Source organism: Oncorhynchus nerka, linkage group LG13 (assembly GCF_034236695.1).
Source record: "Oncorhynchus nerka isolate Pitt River linkage group LG13, Oner_Uvic_2.0, whole genome shotgun sequence".
In the NCBI taxonomy this organism is placed as follows: domain Eukaryota; kingdom Metazoa; phylum Chordata; class Actinopteri; order Salmoniformes; family Salmonidae; genus Oncorhynchus; species Oncorhynchus nerka.
The window spans coordinates 26,213,568-26,240,890 of record NC_088408.1 but is presented as its reverse complement, the minus strand read 5'-3'; positions in this window follow the sequence as shown (position 1 = coordinate 26,240,890).

The following is a 27,323-nucleotide window of genomic DNA, read 5'->3' as shown; positions in this document are numbered from 1 at the left end:
AAAGCAGAATATGTGGAAAATAATGTTAAATCAAGTTTAAACTCCTTTGCAATGCAATTACCAAAAACGTTCCATGGAATACTGATGAAGTGGTCAACATTTAAAGTTGGTCGATGGAAAATAATGTCAATTTATGTATGACTGGTTTTCGAAGCCTCTAACTCTTGTCTGACATTGGGCCTTAGTATTAATATTAGATTAATCACTTGAGGCGAATGTTCTGATAACCACTGACTGACTATCTGCCTTGTATCTGTAATCAAATGACTCATGCTGCTGTAAGTGCACTTAGTTTAGCTGCATCAGATGTGAAAGTATGTGTCCCAAATGGCACCCTACTCCCTATTCCATGGTGTGCTACTTTTATGGGCTCTGGTCAAAACTAGTACACTGTATAGGGAATAGGGTGCCATTTTTTAAACAAACTTAATGTCAAAGTGGTGGAAAAACCTGACCAAAATACCCCTAATGATGAAAAACAAGTTAGCTACTTTGTCCCGTCAATCCCAGAGCTGATAACGTGGTGTGAGGATGGACACCTACTAATGCGATGGTTTTAGCACATCCAGTGCTATAATATGGGTACACTCATGTGCAATTATGCAAAAAGTCTGATGTTTTTTTTTCTCTCTCAAGATATTTCACTCTACCGTATGTCCCAGGTTTGGTACAGGGTGTTAATCATTGATTTTCCATCCCAGGTCTTTGGGTTTATAGAATATGTGAAATTAACCTAGTAAACTAGTCATAATGATACAAACCAGAGAGCTGCTAGACTGTAGCTTGACTATCATAATTAACTTTGTTGTTGTGAGAAAGAGAGATAGAGAGAGAGAGAGAGATCATTTGGCCAATATCCACTAATAATAAAAACTCAAAAGATTCAGTGACTCCCTCTCATTATACAGTGACTCCCATATCATTATCAAGACCTGCAATGCCAAGAGCAGAGCAAAGAAAAGAGACCCCTCATCCACCTGGTCCTGGGGCTGAGTTCACAAACCTGTTCTACTAACACACTGAAGCTTCAGTCCCCCCATCCAGATGGTCCTGGGGCTGAGTTCACAAACCTGTTCTACTAACACACTGAAGCTTCAGTCCCCCCATCCACCTGGTCCTGGGGCTGAGTTCACAAACCTGTTCTACTAACACACTGAAGCTTCAGTCCCCCCATCCACCTGGTCCTGGGGCTGAGTTCACAAACCTGTTCTACTAACACACTGAAGCCTCAGTCCCCCCATCCAGATGGTCCTGGGGCTGAGTTCACAAACCTGTTCTACTAACACACTGAAGCTTCAGTCCCCCCATCCAGATGGTCCTGGGGCTGAGTTCACATACCTGTTCTACTAACACACTGAAGCCTCAGTCCCCCCATCCAGATGGTCCTGGGGCTGAGTCCAAACCTGTTCTAGTCCCCCCATCCAGATGGTCCTGGGGCTGAGTTCACAAACCTGTTCGATTAACACACTGAAGCCTCAGTCCCCCCATCCAGATGGTCCTGGGGCTGAGTTCACAAACCTGTTCTACTTACACACTGAAGCCTCAGGACCAGAACATCCAATCAATGAGAATATTCCAAGTTACAACACAGTCAAAACAAAATGACATTGCTTACACAAGCACAAAGCAAAATGCAGTGCTATCTGGCCCTAAATCGACAGTACACCATGGCAAACTATTTGACCATGTACAGGCTCAGTGTTCACAGCCTAGACATTGAGAGGGGTAGACACAGGAAAAACCAGACTCCCTGTAGAGGAAAGGCTGTGCAACCACTGCATCACAGCAGAACCCAAGAAAGCTGCATCTCCTGACAAAAATAAAAACAATTTAAAAAAATTAGGGTGTAATTTCCCTAAATTTGAAACCCTTATTCAAAGACCTCTGATGTAAGTAGGCTACCTGTCCTGTTTGGGGGAGGACGCAGAGAGCTGTGGGTTGGCAGTGCACTACATTGCTGCCTAACATAAGATGAGGGACAGTGTCTGACAGACCAACATGTCCTCTATGGTTATTGTTATTGTTATTGTTCAATGTATGGTTATGTTGACCCTTGATAATTGTTGTTACTGTTGTCCCGTGATTATTATTATTATTAGAATTATATTAATATTGTAGATCTCTAAAGTAATCTTTGGCAATATGTACATTGTTACATCATGCCACTAAAGCAAATTTAATTGAATGGAATTGAGAGAGAAAGAGAGAGACTCCTTAACCAACATGCTATATTGGAAAGGAAAAGGGCGATATCTAGTCAATTGTACAACTGAATGCATTCAACTGAAATGTGTCTGTTGTATTTAACTCAACCCCATTGGCGCCTGGGGGACAGTGGGTTGCAAGTCACTTTGATGATCACATGCTAGCATGTAATGTCTGACTGATCCATATGATAGCAGGACCCTTTACATAGACCCTTTAAATGTTTGATAAAACCTACAAGTACCAAAAAATGATCATCTTTGACTGGGATTACAACCCTGGGTCTTTTCTTGGGAATGACGCTACAAGCCTGGCAAGCCTTTATTTGGGGAGTTTCTCTCATTTTTTCTCTGCAGATCCTCTCAAACTCCGCCAGGTTGGACGAGGAGGTGTGTCACTGCACAGCTCTTTTCAGGTCTCTCCAGAGATGTTCAATCGGGTTCAAGTCCGGGCTCTGGCTGGTCCACTCAAGGACATTCAGAGACTTGTACCGAAGCCACTCCTGCGTTGCCTTTGCTGTGTGCTTAGGGTCGTTGTCCTGTTGGACAGTGGACCTTCGCCCCAGTCTAAGGTTCTGGGAGCTCTGGAGCAGGTTTGTATTCAAGGATCTAAAGGATCTCTCTATACTTTGCTGCCACCACCATGCTTCACAATAGGGATAGTGCCAGGTTTCCTTCAGACGTGACTCTTGGCATTCAGGCCAAAGAGATCAATCTTGGTTTCACCAGACCAGAGAATCTTGTTTCCCATGGTCTGAGAGTTCAAGCGGCTGTCATGTGCCTTTAACTGAGGAGTGGCTTCCGTCTGGCCACTCTAACATAAATGCCTGATTGGTGGAGTGCTGCAGAGATGGTTGTCCTTTTGGAAGGTTCTCCCATCTCCACAGACGAACTCTGGAGCTCTGTCAGAGTGACCATCGGGTTCTTGGTCACCTCCCAGACTGAGGCCCTTCTCCCCTGATTGCTCAGTTAGACAGGGCGGTCAGCTCTAGGAAGAGTCTTAGTGGTTCCAAACTTCTTCCATTTAAGAATGATGAAGGTCACTGTGTTTTGGGGACCTTCAATGCTGCAGAATTTTTTTTGTACCCTTCCCCAGATTTGTGCCTCGAGACAATCCTGTCTTGGAGCTCTACCGACAATTCCCTCAACCTCATGGCTTGGTTTTTTATCTGACATGCACTGTCAACTGTGGAACCTTACATAGACAGGTGTGTGCCTTTCCTCATCGTGTACAATCAATACGATTTACCACAGGTGGACTCCAATCTAGTTGTAGAAACATCTCAAGAATGATCAATGGAAACAGGATGCACCTAAGCTCAATTTCGAGTCTCATAGCAAAAGGTCTGAATACTTATGTAAATAAAGTATTTCTGATTTTTTAAATGTCTAATATCATGGTTTTGCTTTGTCATTATTGGGTATTATGTATAGATTGCTGATGTTTTTTATGTATTTAATCCATTTTAGAATATGACTGTAACGTAACAAAATGTGGGAAAAGTAAAGGGGTCTGAATACTTTCCGAATGCACTGTATATAGATCTCAGTGGATCTTGGCAAGACGCTCACATAGGCACTGAGAGACAGAGACACTGCTGACTGGTTCAATTTCTGCTCATGTGTTTTTGACTGATAACATCTTGTCTTCAGAAATACATGAATGCCCTCTGAGAAAGATGACAAGAATCTGTGTATGTGTGTGGGCATCCTTTCGTGCGTGCGTGCATGTGTGTGTGTGTGTGTGTGTGTGTGTGTGTGTGTGTGTGTGTGTGTGTGTGTGTGTGTGCCTGTGTCTTTGAATGTTGTCTTAACAGGTGTGATGGCATCAATTTCCCTTCTGTTGGATTATAATTCATGAGACACAGCTGGAAGCACTTTTCCTTTAGCACAGCATGATCACTGCTTTTAACACACTGACTGACTCGCTTCTCCACAGCTGGACAGCTTTATATACTGGCCTGCTTTACCAGGTAGCAGTGTGAACTGCACTATAAGAGCCTAGAGCAAGTCCTAGCCTCCTGGCCCTGCTCACATTGTGATGTTAGAATTCACTCTCTCTGAATAGTTAAGGTTTTTACAATGACATCTTATAAAAGGGCAAAGTTGTACATTGTGCCAGTAAATGCACTAACATAATGGATTTGTATCTTTACATAAAGAACATGGAGTTACTGTGCCAAGGTTTGTGACTGTGAGAAAAGGAAGAGTGTGATGTTCAGAGTCATTGGTTTAAACAGCTGAACGCTTTCACACTGACTGACTGACTGAAGAAAACCATTTCATTAATTTTCCTCCACAGTAGGATATCCTTAATGGAGCCTTGGCTACTGTACATAGCAAATAGCATGTGAAGGCTGTATGCACACGCACAAATGCACACACACACAGTACGTACACACACATACATGCTCGCGGGCCCACACATGTACGCACCCACAAACACACGCCCCGAAAACACACACGCACACATCCACTATAAGAGACTAAGCACATAGCTTTGTGTTACTGTATTGTTTATTTTTATGCTGAGTCAGTAGTTTGTCTGTTGGACGTGTCACTGTGTCTCTGTCACACTTATGGCTTATTGCATCGAGCTGCTATTTGGCAAGGCTCACGTTGTCTATAAGTTTCCATCCAGTCAGCAGTTCTGCCCTCAACATTAACATTTTCCTGAATGGAGAATAAGGAAGAGGAAGAAAAAGAGTGAAGGGGGATGGAGAGCTAAGAGGGAGAAAGATGGGAGTGGGGAAATTATAGAAAAAGTGTGAAAAAGAGAGAGACAAGATACAGAGAAAGAGTGAGAGAGAAAGAGAGAAAAAGAGAAAGAGAGAGAGAGAGAGAGAAAGAGAGAGAGAGAGAGAGAACGAAAGAGAGAGAGAGAGAGAGAGAGAGAGAGAGAGAGAGAGAGAGAGAGAGAGAGAGAGCGAGAGAGAGAACGAAAGAGAGAGAGAGAGAGAGAGAGAGAGAGGGAGAGGGAGAGAGGAGGGGGAGAATCTTTGCCGCTGTTGGAATTGGAAAAGGCTTTTATGGACATTTTGTTAGTGAGTGGACATCTGTTACATCCAAGCTAGCACATTTGGTTCCTTGGAAGTTGTGGGAACGTATGTTTTTGGTTTCACAACGTTATTCTGTAGTACTGAAATTCCCACAGAAGAACATTGTTTCTGAACTATTTGATAACATTCCCAAAGCCAAACCAGTTAGAGAACGTTCCTAGAACATTATTAAAATTGAAATGAAATGTAACCATGTTTGAACTTTTAGGAAACGTTCTGTTAAAGTAATGAAATATCAAGAAAATAATGTTTTTTTTGTGAAGTTCCCTAAAAGTACTGAGAAAGTTCCAAAGCCAAGCAACTATTCTGCATCCTCCATGTTTTAGGTTTCACAATGTCATTATGTAGTACTGAAAGTCCCACAGAAGAACATTGTTTCTTAACATTCTCTGAATTATTTGAGAACATTGCTTTAAATAGAACCATGAGGAATGTAAATGCTGAATATTGAAATTCCCACAGAAGATTGTTGTTTCTTAATGTTCTCTGAACTATTTGATAACATTCCCAATGTCAAACCAGTTGGAGAACATTCATACATTCAACACTACCAAAAATTTAAATGAAATGTAACCATCTTTGAACTTTTAGGTAACGTTCTGTTATATACTAGCTGGGATGTCACCTTGAGAGGTAATACTTGGAAGGACAAACAGTGACACCACAGTGGTGTTCCCATAGAGATGTTCCTGTGAAGTATTCCCTCGTGACATATCTCTTCGAGTTCCTGTCCTGCCTCTGGAGCAGGACAGTGTGATACTGATAGAATAGAATAAAATATAATCATGTTATGGTTTTGTCAGTAGGTTCCTATGTGTGTATGGTAATAGGATTGGCTCTTGTACCTTATTGGTTCACTTGGGTTCATTGGTTCACTTTATTAAGCAGGTACTGAATATTGGGTTGATCTGAATGTAACCAAACTAACTTGCCAGCTACTTCCAGACATCTAAGTGAGAGAGAACAGCTCACTGAACATTACTGCCCTGGCAGAGCTGGTTAGGCTGTGTTCTCCAGAGCATTGGTGAGTGACTGCAACTGTGCTTTCAGATTGTCCGGTTGTAAATGCAGAGATTTTGCGTTCAGAGCGCACACAGATGCTCCGGCCGGTGAGTTTACTGACATTTACTGACACTGGCCATATTCAACGGGTTTTGAGCACTCGTAAATTCATCAGTTATTCTGCGCTCCCTGGCACACTCAGACGAGAGTGCTCTGAAATCTGAGTAGATGGTCTGATGGAATTTAGTCAATGGTTAAGACAGGTAGCTACCTAGCTAGATAAACAACGAACAATAATAACAACGCATGAATCTGCAGCTAGCTAACCAACCAGGTTCAATGTCAGCTAGCTAAAACTAGGCTATAGCTAGCTAAGCAAATAGCTCTGAGATACGAATAATAAGGTCAAACACATAACATTAGCTAGTGAGCCAGCCACCTAACGTTAGCTAGCTAACTAGATGAACAATGAACCATAATCACAACTCATGACGTTACAACCCTGCATGAATAGCTAGCTAACATTAGGCTAAAGCTAGCCAATTAAATGGCTCTTTCTGTCAAAAACATGTCATATCTGATAATGTAGCTAGCCAGACTATCTTACCCGTAACTTATGATTGATTGTTGGTCGCTTCTCCTGTCGGATACCATGTTTGCCCTTAGTTTGAAGACGTAATCCGGAATCTATCATACTTGAATTCCCCTGATTTCAAAACTCAGTCCTCCAGAAAGTGGAGAGCAACATTTATGCCGTTTTAATACACAATTTTTTTTAAATAAAGCCGCGTTAGACAAGATTACCTTGACATACTGACCAGCTCAAATAGACTGAAGTGTGCTATATGGCAGACCAATCCAACTCATCTCTCGGCATGTCCAGGCCACTCATTATCACTGCCAATCACGGCTAGCAGGAAGGTTGTTACTTTTTCTTTGGATAAACCAACTAGGCTCGTAATTTAACAATTGTATTCGTATTTACAGATGACATACATTTTTGTTTTAAAGGCACATGAAAGTTCACATGCCCGAGAAGGCATTTAAGATGGCACCAAAGAGGATGGCTGATGTTTTAAATGCCCGTAACCAATTGTGCCATTTTGTTCTTTTTTTGCATTGTTTGTAACTTATTTTTTTACTTATTTTGAACATACTGTTGCTGCTACCGTCTCTTATGACCAAAAATAACTTCTGGACTTCAGAACTGGGATTACTCACCATGAACTGGAAGCAGCTTTTTCCTTTATCAAGTCCGACGAGAAAGATATACTGCTCTCCCGGGAACAGGCCCAGATCCCCATCATTTGCGTGAAGAGAAGACGGATGAAAACAGGACGCAGATCTGGCTGCCTTTTGAGAATCCTTAGGCGATCGAGTAAGCTCCCACTGCTAACAATTCTACTTGCTAACATGCCATTTTCACTGGAAAATAAAATGGATGACATACGATTAAGTTTATCCTACCAAAGGAACAGTAAGAACTGTAATATCTAATGTTTCACCGAGTCGTGGCTGAACGACGACACAGATAATATAGAGCTGGAGGGATTTTCAATGCAGCAGCAGAACAGAGAAGCTACGTCAGGTCAGACGAGGGTTAGGGGTGTGTGTCTTTTTGTCAGTAAAAGCTGGTGCGCAATGTATAATATTAAAGACGTCTCGAGGTATTGCTCGCCTATGTTAGAGTACGTTATGATAAGTTGTAGACCACACTATCTACCAAGAGAGTTCTCATCTATATTTTTCGTAGCTGTCTATTTACCACCACAGACAAAGACTTAGGTCCCCAGATCCTACAGCTGCACCATCGAGAGCATCCTGGCCGGTTGAATCACCGTCTTGTATGGCAACTGCTCAGCATCTGACCGCAAGGCGCTACAGAGGGTAGTGCGTACAGCCCAGTACATCACTGTGGCCAAGCTTCCTCCGATCCAGGACCTATATAATAGGCGGTGTCCGAGGAAAGCCTATAAAATTGTCAGAGACTCCAGTCACTCAAGTCATAGACTGTTTTCTCTGCTATCTCACGGCAAGCTGTACCAGAGCACCAAGTCTAGGACCAAAAGGCTCCTGAATAGCTTCTATCCCCAAGCCATAAGACATTGATTTGATGTCTGCCAAACAGTGATTTGATGTCTGCCAAAAAACGCATTTTGATTTAAAAAAAGTTTATGTTCAAATGGCTCTCCTGTGAAGTAGTGACCCGCGACATACGCCTAGTTTCCTGAAACGAGTCACAAATGTCTTTACAAATCACTGGAACAATACCCAGGGCTGAAGATATTCAAGAATGTATGAAAAATACACCAACAAAACACGTTTTACACTTACAGAACAGTATTGGGTGACATGCAAAACACATGAAACTTTATAAATACAAATGGCCAACATAGGAAAGAGAAGCAGACAAATTGGGCATGCTTATTACTGTTCTCTGTATGTCTCTTCTCTTATTGCATAGCCAATTGTATTAGATGGCTTTACAAACATGTCTAAGAATTCTCTTTATAAATACATATCGGCATGCAACTACATGACTAGCTTGACCAGACAAGAGTACGTCCTATCTAAACATATTACATACAGTATCAATATCATATATCTGTACATACACATGGCTAAAACTAGCCCCCTTATCCCAATCAACCGTTATCTGGCACTCAGCCTGTACTGTCCACTTTGGGAGCAGTATTGGATGACAACAGAAACACATCTCATGTCTGTGGTGTGCTGCTCACTCACCCATAGAGTAGATCAGACAGATTCCTTCCACATAGACTCACTCACTCACTCACTCACTCACTCACTCACTCACTCACTCACTCACTCACTCACTCACACACACACACACACACACCTGATGGAGGAGGAAGCCACATGGTACCGGCCTAAACCTCTATGTTATCAGATTCAATTATGTGGTTCTGTGATTTTCTGTGACGTGGAATATGCAGTGTAGGCATTAAGAAAAGCAGAGTTTATATTAGAAGGGCCAGACTTGCTTAGGTTTTCGAATCAGTCATAAACATCCCCAACCAGTTACGCTTTCCAGTTCCCCAACCAGTTACGTGTTCCAGTTCCACACACACACTTAGAGACAGGCTGGTCCTCTGTGCCTGATGACATTTGCTCTATTGAGTTAGCCTCCCAGTTGAAAAGGAGCATCAAGTCCTGGTATTTATGTTGACAGTCTCCCACCCTTCAATGCCCTCATCACACCCCCCTCCCACCCCACACCCTGCTCAAAGCTGCTCATTATGGGGTGTCAGCCAGGGGTTGTTTCAAGTGCCCCTTCAGTGGCCTGGCCATGAGGGGTTACCATGGTAACGTGAGGCAGCAGTCAGGAGTGTGTATTATTTTGGGAAGAGTGCTAGGCTAATTGAGGTAGTGGCTGGGGCTGGGACTGAAGGAGGTAACAGGAACAGATGTCTAGGGTGTAGCTACTGTAATTATGGCCTCAGAGATAAACCCCACTTTTTGAACTCGACACATTTTGTTGATCAGACACAAATATTTGGGTCTTTATTTTGCCTCTAATGATGTTGTTTCCTTTGAGCATGAACCCCGCTATACCTGTTTGTATGTTTCTTTCTCTCTCTCTCTCTCTCTCTCTCTCTCTCTCTCTCTCGCTCTCTCGTTCTCTTTCTTGCCTCTATCTCTTACTCTCTCTCTCTCTCTCTCTAATTCTCTTTCTCTCTCAATTCAAAGGGCTTTATTGGCACAATGTTTTACATTGTCAAAGTAAGTGAAACTGATTATTAACAAAACTAAAATAAACAATCAGAAATAAACAGTAAACACTCTCTCACTCTCTCTCGACACACAGTCACATGCTTTCCAGTAACACCCATTTCTCACCACTACGATAAATTCTGTCAACCTATGGATCAATCGTTACAGTCTTTGATCTAATCAGATAAAGACCCAGGCATTTCCGGGATACAGTATGTTTATAGTCAATATACAGTACCGAAGGCATGCTTTGCCTTATTGTATCCTACTGTACATCCACATTGTCACAGTCTAACTTTAGATGTGCAGTGTTCTGCCTGTCTCTGTTCAAGAACTTGCTGTATTCTCAAAGGTTAGCTCCATTTTCACCTGGTGTTGTGAAGCATGTGTGTTGTGTGTGTGTGGGTGACAAAGATTGTGTATGTGTGTGTGTGTGTGTGTGTGTGTGTGCATGCACAGATGTGCGTGTTTGTGTGTCTGATCAAGCCCCTAAGCTACTGGCTGACAGGCTGCCGTTGAGTGCAGTGAAGTGTTGTTGTGATGTTGTGTGTCTGTCATGGCGCCATGACACCTTTCCTGGCTGAGACACCGTGCATTTGGAATTCTGCCACGGCTTAGCACCTCCTAACCTCTCTCTCTCTCTCTCTCTCTCTCTCTCTCTCTCTCTCTCTATTAACCTCTTAACCTCTTAACCTCTTAACCTCTTGAGTGTAGGGGGCAGTATTTTGATGTTTGGATGAAAAACGTACCCAAATGAAACTGCCTATTTCTCAGGCCCAGAATCTAGAACATGCATATAATTGTCAGATTAGGATATAAAACAATCTAAAGTTTCCAAAACTGTCAAAATGTTGTCTGTGAGTATAACAGAACTGATATTGCAGGCGAAAACCTGAGGAAAATCCAACAAGGAAGTGTCTAAGAGAAATTAATCTCCCTGTTCCATTGCATGCCTTCTCTCCATTTAAAGGGATATCAACCAGATTCCTTTCTCTGAGGCTTCCACATGGTGTGAACAGTCTTTAGACATAGTTTCAGGCTTTTATTTTGCGCCAACAGAGTGGAGCAGACATTTTCTCTCTCTCTCCTATTGAAGAAGCTACAGTCCGGTTGAAAAATTATCGATTATATATTGTAAAAACAACCTGAGGATTGATTATAAAAAACGTTTGACATGTTTCTACGAACTTTTGGCGCTCTGCAATTCAGCGGATGTTGACGAAAATGATCCCGCTATCGGGATGGGGGCATCCAGAAGATTCTCTTGCAATTTGTTCTCACATTGTCTGACAGATATCGTCTTTCTTTCTTTACTTCTCTCACTAAATCCTAACCTTCCTCTCCTCCTTTCCATCTCTGACCACTGTCCATCCATAGCGAGATGCCTCTGGGCTTATCCCAACACTGACTGAGAGGTGTCATTTCTGGACAGGCAGTGACATGGCCACCCCAGGCCTGGTCCTGTTCCTGGCTTGGCCCTCAATAGAGGTGTAAATTACCCCAGCCAGGGGACATTCTATTGGGCAGCAGGCTCTGTCCCACACCTCCAGACTGGAACAGGGAAGGGGGGTCATGTCATGGCTACCACACCCTCCCAGTCCTCCCCAGTCCACTCCCAAAATGCAGTATGTTGCGAATTGAACGTCAAAACATATTAAAAGCAGACCTGTGTTCAAGATGCACTATTGTAAAGTGGCTGTTCCACTGGATGTCATAAGGTGAAAGCACCAATTTGTAAGTCGCTCTGGATAAGAGCGTCTGCTAAATGACTTAAATGTAATGATGTAATGTTCAAAGACATGTGTATTTGAGTATACTGTATGTATTTGATTATGCTGTATGTATTTTAGTATTTTCAAATACACAGCCCAAAACAAGTACTTTCATTTGAGTATTTAAATGGCTATTTGAAAAAAACAATTGTCTGCCAAATTGTATTTGACAGTATGTTCAAATACTTAATTCAAATATTTGTCACGTTCGTAATAAGGACGGGACCAAGGCGCAGCGTGATTGAAGTTCCACATCTTTATCATGGTGAAACTTTAAACAAAAACAATAAAACCAATAATGAAACGTGAAAGTAGTGGTGCACATGCACAAACACAAAACAATATCCCACCAACACAGGTGGGAAAAATGACTACCTAAATATGATCCCCAATTAGAGGCAACGATTACCAGCTGCCTCTAATTGGGAACCATACAAAACACCAATATAGAAATATTGAGCTAGAACACCCCCTAGTCACGCCCTGACCTACTACACCATAGAGAACCAAGGGCTGTCTATGGTCAGGGCGTGAAAATATTATAGGGCTCTGACGGACCTCGTCCTTATTTCCACGGTTATGGTTCCTGAACTGACATACCCACTCATTTGTAGCATACACATTTCCACAACATGCTGTTTTGCGTGGTTCCAAACTTTGAATATGTACAAATATCTCTGTGTGAACCACTAACTCAAAAGATTAGAAATCAGCTTTTAAAAAACTGTGATATATTGTGCTCTATTTCGTCCAATCACAGAGCAGATGTCACGTGACCGCTGGACTCACCCTTGAAAATGTTGGGAAACATGGTGCTTGTTGGTTAGGCAAGGAGCTGACTTTCCACTTTCTGTTAGCTAGATAAGTTACCATACACAGCCGTGGTCCAGTGTTTTGTCCCAGATTGTAATCATTGCTCCAGAGTCCGTGACCGCACCGTATTTTACTGTTTTCCCACGTCTAGTGTAGCCAATATCACGGCCAACATTAAGGCTCATAAGTAAGTGTAATTTTTAGTGTCTTTTGAAACTCGGAACTGACGGTAAAAACACGACTTCTCAACACAGAGGTTGAAACATTCCTAACGGATGGGCACTACATCAACATAAAAATGGTTTTGCAATCTCAGGAGAAAATTAAATGTCTATGTTGCACAGTAACATTGCTATCGCGTCACGAGGATTGAGAATCCAGTTTCGGAACTACTCATTGGAGCCCTATTTTCAAATACCTGGGTTAAACGCATGGGGTGTTTTTGAGTCAGTGTATTTGAGTATTTCAAATCATTTCCAAGTGTATTTCCAAATACATTAAAATATTAAACTACTTATCTTTTCAAATAAAATATATCTGAGTACTTACTTCAAATGTATGTGAAAGTAATTGAGATATTTTAAATCATATTTGAACCAAGGTCGGCTTAACCCTTGTGTTGTCTAAAAAATGACCCACCACTATGTTTAACAGCAGAGAAAACCCCCTAAATTATATTTTTTCAACTTGAAATTGGATTACTTTTCCGAGAATGACCCATGAAAGCTGTACACCACCAGGGTACAAAGATTGTCTTAGGGTCATTTTTGATGTGGCAGTTACAGTATAAAATAATTTATACACCACAAAAACCACAGACACATACACACATGCGAGAAATTGAGATTATGTGTGCTACTGATTGAACTCAGCAGCTCCTGAAGAGGAAGATGACCATGGTTGACAGAGTCAGAAAGGTCAAGCATGAGCTCCCCCCTGCACTCCTCGCAACACGGGGGAGAGAGGCCTTCTCATCAAAGCTTGTCTTCACCCCCACCATCACTCTAGTTTCTTACCTCCCAAAGAGGAACAAGAATGTGGTCCTGCTGAGCACACTGCACAAAATGGCTGAGATCAGTGATCGTGCGGACAGGAAGCCAGCCATCATCCTGGACTACAACCACAACAAAGGAGGCGTGGACAGCCTTGACAAGGTGATTGGAACTTACAGCTGCAGGAGGATGATTTGTCCTCATACAATGCCTTTGTGATATGGAACAAGATCAACCCTACCTGGATGCCTGATAAGAGGAACAAGAGGAGGGTGTTCCTGGAGTAGCTGGGAAGGCATTTGTAACCCCATACATTCAAAGAAGGGAGCGCCTCCCCCGCACAGCAGCCTCTGCAGCGCTTGTGAAAGCTGTTCAGGTGGATGAATCTTGTCCTTATCCACCTGAGGCTGCAGCTGAGGCAGGCAAGAGGAGGAGATGCCAATTCTGCCCCCCAAAGAAGGACTGTAAAACAAATACTATGTGCTGCACATGTGAGAAATAAATCTGCGAAGTCCATGCACATGCACTTGCATACTGTTGTCATGACGTTGGCCTGGGGGTAGGTTTATGACAGTCATAAATACCTCTCCCCCCTTTTTCCTCTCTCTACCCTACTGATGTTACATTTGAAAATCCCTTGGTTAACATAGAGATTCTGGGAACATCAGAAGGCGGGGGGAAATGAACTATATTCTGGTAATCCGACCAATTGAACATATGCAGTGGTACTTAATGAATATGATGTCAGTTTGGTTGTCATCTGAGACATTCTCATCAATGATAAAATGACATAAACTCTACAGTGGAAAGTCTACACATCAAAGCTATCAGATTAACATGGAATTGTTGTTCATTTTAAATGTTTGAATATGAAACTATTGGTAAAGAGATTTTAGCTTCCAAATGAGAGATTTGGGTTTACATAAGGTTAGGGCTCTGCTCAATCAGTGGCCAGCCCCTTTGAAGAGACATGGGTTATAAAACTTTCCAGACACACCCTTCTCGCTCCACTATATAAAGCCTTGACGAAAATGTAACCTCCTGTTCCGAGGATGTGAGGACGACGGTCCGATGTCAGAATGGTTCAGATAATAACTACAGAACGAAGCCAACATCAGCGTGAGCTTTGTTTGCGAATAGTATGAACTTCGTTCTCTTATTCACTACAGAAGTGATACCTCCTAGCCGTTGAGTTAGCAACAGCAGCTGCAAACGAAGGTCAGGAAGGAACAGACAGAGTATACCGTCTATCACACAACGACGTTACTACAACGTATCCAATTGACCACCAGAGACATTCTTCAAAGGACAAAGTTTAGGATTGAGTTTGGCAACACGTCCTTCCATCTACCACCAACCTACCGAAGCACAGCTCAGAGTAAATATTTATTGCATTTTCCTTTTCCAAATCGGCGGTAAATTAGAATGCATAAGATACTGTATTTATGATAGCACAGCTTCTTCCTTTGGTCCTCAGTCTTCCCGCCCTTTCACTCAAACCCAGTCCTTTTCTTTTGTGTAACCAGCTGTCATATCTGTTCCGTCCGCTAGGGACGTTTTCCTTTATGACGTATTTGTAATCAAGGTATAAATCATTCTGTGTATATGTAATTCTGTGTGATTAGTTAGGTATTTAGTAAATAAATAATGAAACCCAATTTTGTATTGCTGATTCAACTTGTTAGCCAGGGTTGGTGAAGATAACCAAGAATTTACAACTTTCAGATGAGACTGAATTAAGGTGACGATTAATATTGACTGCTATTGATGTAAAATATTACTAGGTCTTTAAGAGTTTATTCGGAAGATAACAGCTCTATAAATATTATTTTGTAGTGCCCCGACTCTCTAGTTAATTACATTTACATGATTAGCTCAATGAGGTAATATTAATTACGGATAAATTATTTTATAGAATAGCATGTCATATCACTTAATCCGGCATAGCCAAAGACACAACACTGTCCTACATGTGCTAATTGGAGTTGATTGATTTATGTTCTTCACGTTTTTGTTTTGTATCTTATCTTATTTTTTTATTATTATTTATTGTTGTTGTTTATACACTTGTGGGTGGGGGCAATGGTTAAAAAATGGTAGAAGACTAGTATTTGGTAGTTGAATTCCTCATTGTACAGAATATAAGAATATATCACTATGTTGCCAAAAAAGTTCAAGACTTATTGTTTCCCTTCAATAAAATGCATTCGAAACTACTTTCTGCACATCTCTGCTACTTTCTTAGGCTATACAAGTGCTATCTCTTACAAAAAATGTTATGTTTACACTTAGCAATAATAATAATAAAACTCTAAAGAAAACAATTATGCCAGGTGTGATGTAATAAAAATGAGTGGTGTCCACTGACTAAATGCAGTCTTTCTGCATTGTGAGAAGGGAAAACCCAGATATTTACAAAGTGTGTGATGAATGACAGGTTGTTTCTTCATTAAAAATCAATTGAGCTGCTTTATTTTGGCGGTTTAGTGAAGGCGGGTCATTTTGAACCCTTAGGACAAGGGGAGTATACAGAATGTTAAGACTACACAAGGGTTAAAAGATTTTGTGATCTATATGCGAAGCTCTGTCATCCAATCCCATAAAACCCAAATGGAATGACAGGCTCCCTGTCTGCAAGCAGATACTGAAATAGGCTAATACTAGGCCTCATGTGTCAGCTATGTAGCAGTATACATGACTTGTCAGATGTTTATACTAGGCTTCATAAGTCAGTAGTATGTAACCTTTCTTTAACTAGGCAAGTCAGTTAACTTCTTATGGCTCGGGGGCAGTATTGAGTAGCTTGGATGAATAAGTTGCCCAAACTAAACGGCCTGCTCCTCAGTCTCAGTTGCTAATATATGCATATTATTATTAGTATTGGATAGAAAACACTCTAAAGTTTCCAAAACTGTCAAAATATTGTCTGTGAGTATAACAGAACTGATATTGCAGGCGAAACCCTGAGGACAACGCAGGCAAATTCCAAATAGTTTCCGTAATGTCCACAGAAACATGTCAAACGTTTTTTATAATCAATCCTCAGATTGTTTTTAAAATATATAATTGATAATATATCAACCAAAACTGTCTTTATCAGTAGGAAAGGGAAAGGCAATGGCAGCCCAAACTCTGTTACGCATACAAAACGCTTCTGGCACCCGGCCATACAATGACGCGATGTTATCGTTCTCGCTCATTTTTCAAAATAAAAGCCTGAAACTATGTCTAAAGACTGTTCACACCTCGAGGAAGCGATAGGAAAAGGAATCTGGTTGATATCCCTTTAAATGGAGCAAAGTCAGGCTATGGAACATGGAGTTTTCAAAATAGAAGCCACTTCCTGGTTGGATTTTCCTCAGGTTTTTGCCTGCAATATCAGTTCTGTTATACTCACAGACAATATTTTGACAGACTTGGAAACTTTAGAGTGTTTTCTATCCTAATATGACAATTATATGCATATTCTAGTTTCTGGGCCTGAGAAATAGGCAGTTTCAATTGGGTACGTTTTTCAGCCAAACATGAAAATACTGCCCCCTACACTCAACAAGTTAAGAACAAATGCTTATTTACAATGACGGCCTACCCCAGCCAAACACTGATGACACTGGGCCAATTGTGCGCCGCCCTTTGGAACTCCCAACCAGGGACTGCAGTGACACCTCTTGCACTGAGTTGCAGTGGCTAAGAGCGCTGCGCCACTCGGGAGCCCAAAGGTATGCAGCTAATATACTCCTATATAGACTCTCCCACCAACCGCCAAGCCCATGTATGAAAATAACTCCCCAGGGATGGGTGTGGGTCACTGTCGATCACTTGATCAGGTGAAGGTTTTTTTAGATGCCTCCTGTCCGATTCATCAGTGTCGATAGACTTATGTTCAGATGTTCAGTGTTGATAGCATTATGTTTAGGTTAAACTGTTAATGATAACAGTGTGTTGCTAATGCGTGCTTGAATTTCATCTTATTTAGAACCTGCCTAGAGTCAGGGGGATCATTAATGTCATGACGCAGACCTGCATTTCATTCTGCTGAAAACCAAAAGACAACGACTCAGTAAGAAGGAATGATCTTAGCAAATATATTATGCAAAGTTTGAAATTCACAATTTTCCTATATCTTGTGTCCATTTGTGAGTAAGTTCAGGAACCCCCCCCCCTGAACTAATTCACAAATGGACACACTGACATGGACGTAAAGGTAATGTAAAGGTAACCCAATGCTTCTCTCCTTTGGAAAACATCTTTCATGTACAGGAGTAGCCTACTCTGACATCCACTGACTCTACAGACACACACATCTGCACACTACCAAACACCACTGGGTGTCTCCATGTTTCGTGTTTAGAATGACTCCCTCGTCACCACTCCAGGTCACAGGGGGCATCAGTGAAGCCAGTTTAACTAGTACACCAGACTCTGATGGCCTAGATAGTCTTTTGGGCAGGGGATGCCAGCTCAGATTCTAACCATGCCCCTCCTCTTCTCCCTCCTCCCTCCTCCCTCTCCTCTGTCCACACACTAACATCAGCCGTAGCCTTAGGATCCTGCATCTGCCAACTAACTGCAAGTACCGTCAGGGTCAAGTAAACAGAGCAACCCTGACTCATTTGCCTCTAACTAACTGTTCTCATCTGTTAGAATAACATTGGTTTAATAGCACAATTATCATAATTTGTATTATTTTCCCATGGCAAATAATGACTAAGGAGTAAGCCTTAATATTTTATGATAGTTCATATTATATGCCACACTGCACTCCGTAATCACATTCATTTAGGTCATGTCTTTCTGAAAATCCTTTGTGTCCAATGTCGTAGCATCTCTCCAGGATGTTTAAGATATAATGTTATTTGTTTTCCCTAACAATTATACACAGCTCTGTATTTTGTCTCTGAGCTTAATCCAGTCATTGATTGTAATAAAGGACTCCTTGTATTGCTCTCAGCACAGTCTTTATGGGACTCTCTCTCTCTCTCTCTCTCTCTCTCTCTCTCTCTCTCTCAGAGTGCTAACAGTGAAACACTACAATAACAGACAGACACTAATATAACAGACAGGCAGACACTCCTGGTCGCTGGTGACCTTTGATTGTGTCTGGAGGAAAGAGGCTATTCCTAAACAAACTGAACGACCCTCTCACTCCACCACATGCCAGACATGGTTCAGCTTAGTAAACAAATGTAGTGACAGAGTCAGGCAATAAGGATGTGTTCTGATTTGTTGTGACAGTGTGATAGAGATTAGTATGACTGCTATTGACAGTGGGAGCCTTGCTCTGTTTTAGTGTTGTGATGCTGGTGGGCTAAGTGGTTGTCCTCAGCTGAACTCAGGTCAGTGAGTTTTACTGCAGTGTACTCTACAGACTCCGGCAAAACTGACCTGAAGTCAGTTTGGTGAGATACTGCTGTATATTTAGTGTGTAGTTAAATGTGCTACAGTAATGTATTGCTCCCACTATTATGTGTCCCTAGTTGACCTGAAGTCAGTATGCTCAGATACTACTGTATATGCTGTGAGCAGCTGTTCTGCTAATGTAGTACTCTCAGATCAGTAATCAAACTGTGAGTGTTTCCTTAGCTGACCTGAGGACAGTATTGATGAGATACGTCCTGATGGCTCTGCTGCTCTGCTGTTGTCTCTGGGCCTGTGGCTGTGTGTTGCATGGGACTGGGTGCCAGTCTGTTTGTGGTCTGGGCACGGGGTCTCTGTCTCTGTTCATTTAAAGGTTTGTAATGAGTCCTTCACTAAGTCGGACAAACAGGAGTGAACTAGTTTGAGGCACTGCTCAGAGTGCGCACTTTTACGTGGTTTGTTTGTTGGTTTTGAGTCTGTGTGGCTGTGTGTGGGGGTTTAAGATGCTAGGGTCAGATGGTCTGTGTATCAGTCTCTTCCTCGACAATCTAAAGACATTATTGAGCTGACCTCCAGAGACCTAGCGATGGCTCTGTGTCTTGTCCAAGAGCTTTGAGCCTTCAAGAAAACACTTATTTCCTTTTGGGAGAGTACACAAACTACAAGGTCACTCAAGGTTTAAACCCTAAAGTGCTTTGAGTCAAAGATGCTGAAGAATGTTTTTTTTCCTAAACTGCATCTAGAGACACATCTTTCAACACTACTACTGACGAATGTACTAAAGGAATCCCAAACAGAACACAGGCCCACTGCCTAAAATGGCTGTTTGAACAAGTTTAGGTTCCATATAAAGCTCTATTTGATACTGAGACATTCACGTTCACGGTTAATATAAAGCATGAGACCAACTGTTTACATTGAAGTATATAAGCACTTTGTGCTTCATGTTGAGTAGATATAGAGCAACTGGACCCTGACCGCAAGCCAAGCGAAGCCAAGCAGGCATTTAGTTGTTGTTATGTTCCTCCTCTAACCTTTCTCTACCATGTGTTTTGAGGAAAAGGTTTCAGTGGATTTACATTCCAGCTTGATTCAGTGTGGTGAATATAAAAAAATTACATGTTTCACTACTTGGAGATAAAACAGTCGTTACTGTATAAAAAGCTGCTCTGGTTTTTTACCTAATCCGGTATGTAAACAGAGAGACTGTTTACATACCGTTTTGTTTTGGACGTTGTGTGATGAAAGGGTGACCTTGTTTGGGAAGATGGTGGTTAGGCGGTTAGGATGGCAAACTCTAACTGTAGGCACCAATTCCTAATAGCACTCAATGCCCTAAGGGAAGACGTCGTCTGCCTCGTCATTAATGCCACTGGTCTTTCTGCAAGTTTCAACCCCTTGTTGATCTATAATGTAAGTATGTTCCATGCAGATAAAGCCTAGTTAAGGTCTGTGTTATCCACCACTCCAACCCCCCTCACTATAGTTACTGCAACATGAACGCATCCTGTCTCCTCAGACAGTTTCATCCTGAGTTCTGCTGAAGTCATCTCATCAGTACCTCACAGAGGCCACCCTGGCTCAAGATCAAGGGTATAATGTTCGTATGATGTCAAACAGTACATTTGAAAACAGCCCCACCCGGAGTGACCCCGACAACCAGGATTATGGGATAGGTACTGTAGGTGATGTCATAAAGATACAGTGCATGTCAGGTCTTTCTAGGAATTAGACCATGAACACTTCATCTCTCTAGCAGAGGACAGACCTGTTCATGCTTAAATAGGGGGCAGCAATTGAAATTGTATAATTGTATAATGTGTGTGGAAAAATCTTTTGAATGTGTGATTATTTTACTCATGTATGCGCAGGCTGGTACTAGGCTAGAAGTGGATGGAGATAGAGAAGATTCTCTGGGGAATAACACTTGAATAAATAACAGTAATGCATGAATGCACCTGTTCCTCTCCTCTAACCCTCTAATCCTAGAGAGAAAGGGTCTTCCTGCTGGCTCTGCCAGACTTGGTTGCATGCCACCGTTCACTTAGGGCCTCTGCTCGGCTCGCTTGGCTATTTCGGTTGAGCATCAGACAACGGGCTATTTTAGAAGGGTTTCAGTAAATAGTCAACTCAAGGAGAGTGCATGTAATTCTGTGCTGTGTGATGTAGCTTACTGTAAAATGGTTTCATATGGATTTTGAGTGTTATTACTTACAATTGCCCAGGTTTATTTATAATTCATCAAAGTCTTAGGAATAATCTGCACTGTATCATCAATAAGATATTTGTATGCAACGTGTGTGGACAATTTGCCTGGCATACATATTTTTAAGCCTTGATCAAGCACATACTGTGAGAACTAACATGTGTTTATGTGTGTACAAGCATGTGCTATTGTGTGCCTGCAGAGATGCTCTAGATGTTTTAACCTCCCATAGGGCTGGTTGATTTTCTCACTGGCCTTAATGTAAACGGACTGCAAGGGCACAGCCTCTACTAACGCAAGCTCTATATGGACCTATACACCAGTCAGCAACCATCATCGCCATGCTAGCTCTGGTTAAGGCTATTACCTTTGCCACACAGATTAGCACCGTTAGCTAGTCTAGCAATGCCTCCTCTACAATGTTCTCTGTTTATTACTTTTTATATTAGGCAATTACAAAGGATTATTTTTCTACCACATGCTTGCTGTTGAAGTTATCTTCTCCCGATCTTGTGGAAAGAAACATTGGGAAGAAAGCCAACTGAATAATAACAATAATTCACCTGGAGTACACGAACACACACATTCTGTCCGCATTATGTACTGGATGTAGATTCTATTGTATGGCTACATCAATGAAGATGAATAGGATGCTTGCTTATCTTTGACTGCAGTATCAACACCCAGTGGAGACACACAGTGCCGCCTCTCTCTCTCCCCAGGCTCGCAAGCTCATATTTGGGCATCCTCCCAACACTGCGTCCCTTAGCTGGAGCGGGACCGTGGATCAGCTGACTCCTATCCCCACTGTTTACAGCCTGCGTCCCATTCCATCGCACACACACACAGCCGTGTTTATGCTAAACTCAAGGAATAGACTGGGCGATGGTTGGGGACGCGGCTGTCAGACAGGCTTCTTGGCTGTGGAGTTGAAACTAAGCGAATGCTCCCTTCTGGCAGCTGGGTTTTCCTTCACAGTATGACACATGCACAACAAGACATTTGCAAGCGTGCACGCGCATACACAGCAGGGCAGCCGTGCCTTTGAATACAAACAGCTGCAATACTTTGATAAAGCAGCAGAAATACAAAGCCAGGGTTTATTTTTTTAGACATGGTCAAATCTGGATGATGCGAGACGGGTTTAATGTAATGCAAGAGAGAGAGAGAGAGGGGGGGGGGGGGGGGGGGAGAAATAGGGAGAGTGAGAAAAAGGGAGTGAGAGAGAGAGAGACAGAGAGAGACCAAGGACCACCTGTATTACCCACCTGGTGGCTATGATGTTTACACACACACAAACACAAGCCCAATGAAATTATGAGAAATCTCCCCAGATGGCTTATCAAGGACGTAGAGGACAGGTGCAGTTGATTTACATGGATTTATAGCATCCACCACAGACAGAATACAGGATGGATTCATTTATACCTGTATTGGAGTATTTACACAGCCTAGAAAAATACTTTTGGCTTTTCTTTTCTATTGTAGAAAGGGCAGACAGGCACCCCTCATCTGGCCTACTCTCTGTCTCTGTTCCCATAAGGGTTCAGTATGTAGTGTTGTGTCTTTACTTACATTAAATTGAAGACTTATAATTTTTATCAAAGATTCTCTGTAATTATTTACTTTACCTCACGTTAGTCTCATTCCAAACATTGTAAATTGTTGGTTATCTGCACGAACCCAGTCTTCACTATGGGTCATCCATACATCAGTCTTAAATAATTTATTTATTACTAACTAAGTAATTCACAGAAATGCATAAACAAACAAACCTGGTAAATGTGGTTACAAGAAATGATAGGAAAATGTGCCCTAGTGGGCTAAACCGGCATCGCGGCTTGTTCGACAAAAGGGGAAGTGGGGGTCGACTAAGAACTGACAAAAGAGTGATAATTATAACAATTGAAATGCTAATCCTTTGCACATGAACGCTCACTCATTCGGGAACAATTGCTATCAATATATATATATTTACGCTCAGTGTGTCGTCTTGACCGCTGGTGAAAAGTTTGTTTCTGTTGGGGAGTTTCGTTCTCTCTCTCTCTCGGTTAGAGGGGATAGTTCAGAGTGACATTCATTCATTTGTTATAGAATGGATGTTTCGGCGGTTGTCGTTCTTCGCGTTCAATGATACCCCATTCCTAGCTGCAGACTAGTAATTAATATCAAAGACTTGTTCTTATTCTGTCAGTATCGATAATCTAAGAGTTTAACCACGTGGTATGGTTAAAAGATTCAGCAATGGTCTACAACCTTTGTCCTCTCCTAATGGAAAAAAACATGGTCTGGTGATAATTTCTCAAAGTTGGGTTTTATTCGGAATTGCAGAAAAGGGGCTGTCCCAGGATACCTGACCCTAACTGGGCTCAGGGGCGGTTGGTCCTCTGATTTAGTTCAAATCAAAAGGGTATTTTCCTTCATTAAACAGTCCAAAATCATATTACACAATTTTACAAACAGTATCATACTCACTCATTCATCTTATACAACAATTAGATGTAAACCTCATATCAGAGGCTATTATATAAACAGTGTTATGGTAATGTGGCCACACCGTCTCCCATGAGCTTCCCCAGGTTGTAACAAACGGACCAGTTCGTAGCTGGATTCTTTTATACTTTCTCCGGAACATGAAATGTGCTCATACCTCAAGTTCTGTGAGGTGGAAGAAATTCCGTTGTGCTCTATGAAAATGTACTCTGCCTCTTATACTGTGGGGCCATGTGGTAGGGTCTTCTCAGGAATTTACGACCTCTCTCTGACCACAGCAGCCTAGTTGAAGGAGGCAAGGGGGAGGCAGGGAAAGGGGGATGGGGCTTGCTATATCCAAAGAGGGCAACATCATGACAGTAGGAAGAGGGTTCACACAGAGCTCAGTGTCCTTCCTGCCTTTAGAACCCAGAGGAATACAGGGACACTTTACAGTCAACCCCATTGAACCTATATTGTTAGTTATCTACCATACACTAGACATAGAACATGGTGGTGACCATACAATACTCTCCAAAAGGTAAGATAGGTATCGGATCTCACATACAACTATAGGTGTCTGAAACTAAATGTATGGCGATAGAGGATACAGTATGAAATGTATGTCAGATTGATTACTATTGAGGAATGCGTCAAAGAATAAGATACTAATGAACGTTTTAGGCTGTAAAGGAACCGGAGTATAGTACCTTCACTACTGTCCACTCGTCCAGGGCTATAAGCGAAGATTATGTGCTTCCGTGAATATCATTGATATCCACACTGGCCTTCCACGTCAAACTTCCACCCTCCCTCCCTCTCTCCCTTCCTCCTTTCATCCTTCCATCCCATAGTGAGGTGTCAGGCCTAGCTGTAATTACAGAGACATTTGGACAGGCATGCAAACGTGCGTGTGTGTGTGTGTGTGTGTGTCTGGATGTGCACGGCCCCAGTGAGAAAAACAATGAATATGCATCAGAAACAGCAACACCCAACCTAATGTTCTCTCACTTATCGCCAATTACTTCTCTCACCGCCACTAGATAATAAACAGATTCAAACTTAAATACCACATTCATTTGTCCGCTTATTGAACATAAGTCTTCTTCTTCTCCCCGTGTTGTCCCTGTTTTGATTTTCAGAAGGCGACACCAGTGATCCATGAAGGCAACATGGTGGCATATTAAAGCTATTTGAGCCAATTAACGTGATGTATGTGGGGCGTCGTGGCGACGGAGTTGGTGTCACAGTCCAACGGAGACGCTCTCACTCATTTTTCAGAGTAATTAGAAAAACATCACATGCCACACCAGGGAACGAGGAGCGGCACACACACACACACACACACACACACTGACTGCCCAGTTAATCATTTTTAACACTGATTTATGGTACAGTTTCAACTCTAATGGTTCCTCTGCATTCATCTTCATTTAATGGGGGATAGACGTCTAATTTACAAGTCAAATTACAGATAATTTATTTAGCTTTACTTAGATGGAGGATACTTCCACATCTCTTTACAGCTTGCTGTGTCCAGTCAAACATCACATGGAGAGAGGAGTCAGTGGAGTTTCACACCACAGGGGGAACTCTAACCCTCTGGTTTGTGTGTGTGTTCGTGCATGTGTGCGTGCGTACGTTCCTGTGCCTGTACTTGTGTGCATTTGTGTGTATTTGTGTGCATTTGTGTGCATTTGTGTGTATTTGTGTGTATATTTCTGCTGCTCCATTTCCCTCTCCGGTGCTTCTGTGGACATTATAATTCATCCCCACTTAAATCCAACCTTACAGGGTCACACACAGGTACACACAAGGATATGGAGAAAGTGTGTGTATGTGTGTGTGTGTGTGGGGGCGTGCGTGCGTGCGTGCGTGTGTGCGCGTGTGTGTGTGTGTGTGATTGTTTATCTGCTTGTGAAAATGAAATGTGTGACTTGTGAATGATATGTACCACCTGGGTAACTGTCCTCCTCTCTGAATCAGATCTTGGCTCCAGCACACTTCTGAAGTGAACACAACATGACAAGCTCTGCCTACTGAATTAGAACTAGGCAAAGGAAGTTTTAAGTATGTAAAAAATATGTATGTACATTTCCACAAAGAGACTGCAAACATGAGGGAGTCATGGGGGTGTCATGAAAGGTATGGTGTGTGTGGTATTAATGCAAATGGATGCAGAGAGCACCTGTTAGCAGCATCCTGGAGTCTGTGACAACAGAGGTGTCAAAAACACAGTGAGTTCAGAAGAGGGCAGGGAGGGAGGGTGGGGTAAGGGGGAAGGAGGTAGAAATAGAGGGATTAAGGTTTGAGGGAAAGTGGGAATGGATACAGAAGAGAGAGATGGAAAATAAGATTTGACTCAGATAAAGGACAGAGATAGAGAAAGAAAGGGTGAACGATTTAACAGATGCTGTTTGTTAGATAAGTGGATATGACAGCATTTCTATGCCCTGCTGTACATATCCTGTATTCCACCATGCTTTATAAACATGTTCTCAGTCATATTGAATATGATGACCTGTTAAGCTTAGTCCATCAGTGTGTTTGGCACTGTGGTTTCTCCTGGGTATGAGAGCTAGAATGAGACAAATGTACAGACACAAACGGAGGACTCTGTGGATGGGCCTTGTGCTTCTATGCTTTCTCTGGATCCCAAAACCAATAGAGATGTGTCCTGTGGTCAAATGTAGTTGCTCAGTCCTGGTTTATGTATTTATGACTGTCTTGGTCTATTAGGCTACAGAGACCACTGGCTTTTACTGCAACAGTGTTCCTGTTACACAACACTACGATTGTTTAGATGGTAGAACCTGAAAGTCTGGGGTTGCAAAATTCCCAGGTTTTGCAGAAATCCTGGTCGGAGGATTCTCGATTTCCTGCTTATTCCTGTCTAATTCTGGGAATCTTACAACCGGGATTTCTGGAAAACCTGGGAATTTAGGGAATGTTACCGGAATTTTGCAACCCTAGTCTTGCCATGTACAAAACAAAAACGTTTTGTGGAGTTTGCACTTTTGGGACTATGCTGTTGGTTAGATTTAGCCTGGAATTCTATATAATCACTGCTAAAGTATTTCAAATATATACATTCTATTTAAACACCTGTCTGCATTAGAGAGAACTTCTCTCTTCAGGTAATGTGCTGACACAGCCACTCCCCATCTCCATCTGCAGTCTGTCGTGTTGTTCTATGCTCTCCTCTCTTAAAGCAACTCACCAAAGGGGTTTTAATCATTGGTAATTGAAGACCCTGCTGGGAGCAAATTAACCCTAATCTGAAGCAGAGGCAGCAGAGCTGCCTGCCATTGGTACCAGAGGCTAATTCAGTGAGATGGAACATTTAGGAGGGTGGTAGATAGAAATGTGATGCACAGAGCGGGTGTGAATCTCACTTTCTACATAACAGATGGTAATGTCTGGTTCACGCTATGCTTTTCTATCTGAACAGTCTTTAGCTGAGGTTGCAGTATACCCATCCTGATTAATCCCTAGATGTAATGCTCTGGAGTGCCACTGGTTTCTGCTACCACTTTTTCTTCACTGTGTCAAGTACCCTTTCCTGTTGCTGTACAAATCCCAGACCTTCACTAAAAAGCTAGCTTGTATATTGTAATTATTTTCAATCTACTGTCCTTTCTTCTCGCCTAAGAGGATATTCTTATTCTGCCTCCAAAGACACTCCAGAGTTGTGTTTGTCTCCTTTGTAT